The following is a 3,896-nucleotide window of genomic DNA, read 5'->3' on the forward strand; positions in this document are numbered from 1 at the left end:
TTTTTTTTTTTTTTTTTTTTTAATTTTTCGTTGGAAGAGAAAGAAGAGTTAGGGGGGGGTGGTTCAGTGGTTTAGTTAGATAAGAATAAATTTCACTGCAGGTTATTGGGGTGTGGAAGGGGATTTGATGTTTTTGAAAACAGGAGAGGGCTTTTCAGTACATCTACAGTACTGCTCCGTTCCTTAGGCAAACACTGCCCTTCTGGCCCCAAGAACTCATTCAGCGATCAAGAATCCGTATTGGGTTTTGAGTCTCAATTTGAAGTAGAGCAGCGATTGAGTATTTTTGTAGTCAACAGCTCGCAAGTCGAGAAACACGACACATCAGTGCATCACTAGTCTTGTTTTCATTCCGACCACTGATCCCATAGCTCTTGTCCAATGGAAGTCCACAAGTGGGACCCAATATAATCATTTACAACTCTCAGAGTCCCTAAGGCTTTGTTTGCCAATGGCCTTAAAAAATAGAGTAATGATATAAGAAGGACTATAGTTATTTTACCGCCTTCTTAATTGTGATGTGATTTTTAAAATCACTAATAGATTAAAATTCAATAATGACTATTTCAAATTCAATAGTAATTTTAAAAGTCACATCACATTTGGAATGACTTTAGTCCTCCTTATATCTCTACTCAAGAAAATGTCTTATACTATTAATCTCAAAATCAACTCCTAACATTCTTACTTTTTACTAGGGGTAAAAAGGCTAGCGGTTATTAACCGCCCGTTAACATCACTAACTGATGACCGCACTAATCGCTAACCGCTTTTGAAGGCGGTTAGAAAAATCCGCTAACCGTCTAGGCGGTTACGGTTAGCGGTTTTAGGTTTTGAAAAAACCGTATCTTTATGTATATTATATAATATATTTTATATATATATATACATAAAAATACATGAAACGACGTTGTTTGTGTTTAAATATATATAAAAATTTAGAAATGCTGTCTTATGTAGTAGAGTATTATCATATTACCATATAAACGACGTCTTTTTTTTTTTTTTTTCAAAAAAAAATTCTTTAAAAAGCGGTTAGCGGTTATTAAGGTTATTAATCGCTAATCGCTGGTTAACCGCCTAGGCAGTTATGGTTAGCGGTTATAACCAATAACCGCTAATCGCAACCACCTTTTCACCCATACTTTTTACATCACATCAATCACTTTTTATTACTATTCAAAAAAAAAAAAAAATCACTACAAAAACAATTTTTTTTTTCTTCTTCTTCTTGCATACAAAACATTCTTTTATTTTTTTTATTTTTTTTATTTTTTTCACATCAATCAAATCTGCTACAGTTCCATGCCACTTCCTTTTTTAAGGTTAAATGGCAAACATAGCTTAAGGCTCCATTTGGCAAGAGCCATATACTATTTGTCAAAAAAATTCAACTCCTAACATTCTTATTTTTTACATCACATCATTCACTTTTTATTACTATTTAAATAAAAAAATTATTATAATTTTTGTTTTGTTTTTGTTTTTTTTTTTCTTTTTTCTTATAATCAATTTTTACTATAATTTCATGCCAACGCCAATGCCAAAAGGAGCCCTTAATTCTTGCCTTGATTCCCCACTGTTCCACTGCTAGCTTCTCATCAAAGGCTTTATTCACGGGAAGGCTCATCAAGTGAATACTTTGAAATTTCTGTCCATTCTGAACTTCCTCCTTAATTGTTCCTTTGAGAAATGATTTCTTTTTGGCGTTTTTGTATTTTTATGATTTTTTATTGTTGTCCTCTGTAATTTGCCTAAAATGAAACCAAAATAACACCATCCAACTCACTAGAATGCATAAATAACTGGTGAGCTACAAGCCTACAACAGTGCTCACCAATTTACTTACTAAATATGAAAAACAAAAAGCATTTTTTACTTTCAAAGAAAGAATAATAAATTATTAAAAATAAATATTTAAATAAAATAGTACAAATAAATAGTTAAAATAGAGATTTAGATATATGTTCCGTGAAACAACAAAAAGCTAAAATAATAAATTTAATTTAATTTTTTTTTAAAACTAAAATAAAGAATAAAGGAAAAAAAAAAAAAAAAACTACATAACGGTTTAAACTATCACCCATTTTATAGGACTATTTTTGCAGGGTAATTTTTGTCTTTCTATTCGCTTTGGAAGATATTGTCAATTTTTTATAGTTTGGATGGACATTATATCAATTAAATGTTTTTGAAAAAATTATTAATTAGGTAGTAATTTAAGAAAATACTTAAGTGTGAATCAATTAATGGTTCATTTTTCTTTCTCTAGGATGAAAAAAAAATAAAAAATTAGAGAAGAATATGCATAAATGCTATATATATATATAGTATTTCTCAAAAAGAGTAGATGATCAGACTCTTGTCTTCGGAGATCCATCCATGTGAGAATAAATCAATGTTCTACATTGACTGTAGCAAGAGAACGCTCATTTCGTCAAAAGAAGAACCATTTTCACTCATTGATTTTACAAAAAGCAATAATGAGAAAACATCTTTCGAGTCGAAAAAGACAGAAGTGGCCACATAAAGAAAGATGGTAAGAAAGTGCATGAGCTGAGAGAGTTGAATACAAGTATGAAGGGAAACTACATTTTTCTCACCAAGTAAAACGCATATTTACTATACTTCCACGAATTATCAATTATGACACCCGATCCCATAAATTATTAACTGTAACACCTAACTCTTATCAACTACTATTTTGTGCTCAAAATTCCCTTTCGTTAGCCAAAAGCTCCTTCCGTCAGTCAATAGCGTTAACTTCCATGAACTATCATTTTGTGCTCAAAACCCCATTTGGTTAGTTAAAGACCCATTCCGTCAGTCAAAGGTGTTAACTCAGACGGTCAAAGTGACAATGCGTTGTAATTCATGGAGGCAAAGTGACAGATAGACTGTCTAAATTAACGCCTTTGACTGACGGAAGGAGCCTTTGCCTGACGGAATTAGGGTTTGGGACACAAAATGGTATTTCATGGGATCGAGTGTCACAGTTAATAGTTCATGCGGGCAAAGTGTCAAGGCGTTGTAGTTCATTGAGAAATGATACTTTCCCTTAAGTTGAATTATATGATTGCAAATTTGCAATCATATATATGTTATTGGGAACAAAATGGTGGTGGCTAAAGAAGGAAAATCTTTTAGGGTGAGGACGGATGATTACAGACATACAATGATATTTCAGTGAATTCATGGTCTAAGAGCATTTTCAGTAGACTCCCTATAAGGAAGTATGTTCCCTATGTATAAGAAATATGTCTAAAAAATCACAAAAATATCCTAGAGCAAACTCCCTAAATGGGCCTCAATCATGAGGATCCCTGCTACTGTGGAACCCTATACTTAGGGTTCCACTATTGCAATCCTTATGATTATTAAAATCATAAAAAACTTTTCTCTCTTCTCTACACTCTCCTCTTATAATTCTCTCTCCTTTCATATATATATATATATATATATATATATATAATTAAAAAAATAAATATTTTAATGATATAGAAAATCATTAAGGAAGCTATTGTGATGTATTTTAACATAAAAAGCAAAAAATAGTTTGAATCCTTAAATATAGAAAAAATAACGAGAAAGCAATGCTCTAACAATTGAGATAATCATTTTTTTGGGGATAACTTCGTCGATCTCAGCGTTTGAGAAAGTTGTAGAGAGAGAGTAAAAGGTTTCAAACCAAGTTTTTGAAAATGGACGCAATATTTCAACTTTACTACTTTAGAATGGGAAAGCAGCCTCCACGCAATCAGTCATCACCACCGACCCCGCTGTAGATGATCTTTTCCTTTATCTAAAGACTAACAAGTAAAAGCAAATTAAAGAGAGAGCTCCTACAAATTTCGCGGAGCTTTCTTCATCTTCATCTTCTGATCTATCTCTCTCTC

This window comes from Corylus avellana, chromosome ca10 (genome assembly GCF_901000735.1).
Source record: "Corylus avellana chromosome ca10, CavTom2PMs-1.0".
Taxonomy (NCBI): Eukaryota; Viridiplantae; Streptophyta; class Magnoliopsida; order Fagales; family Betulaceae; genus Corylus; species Corylus avellana.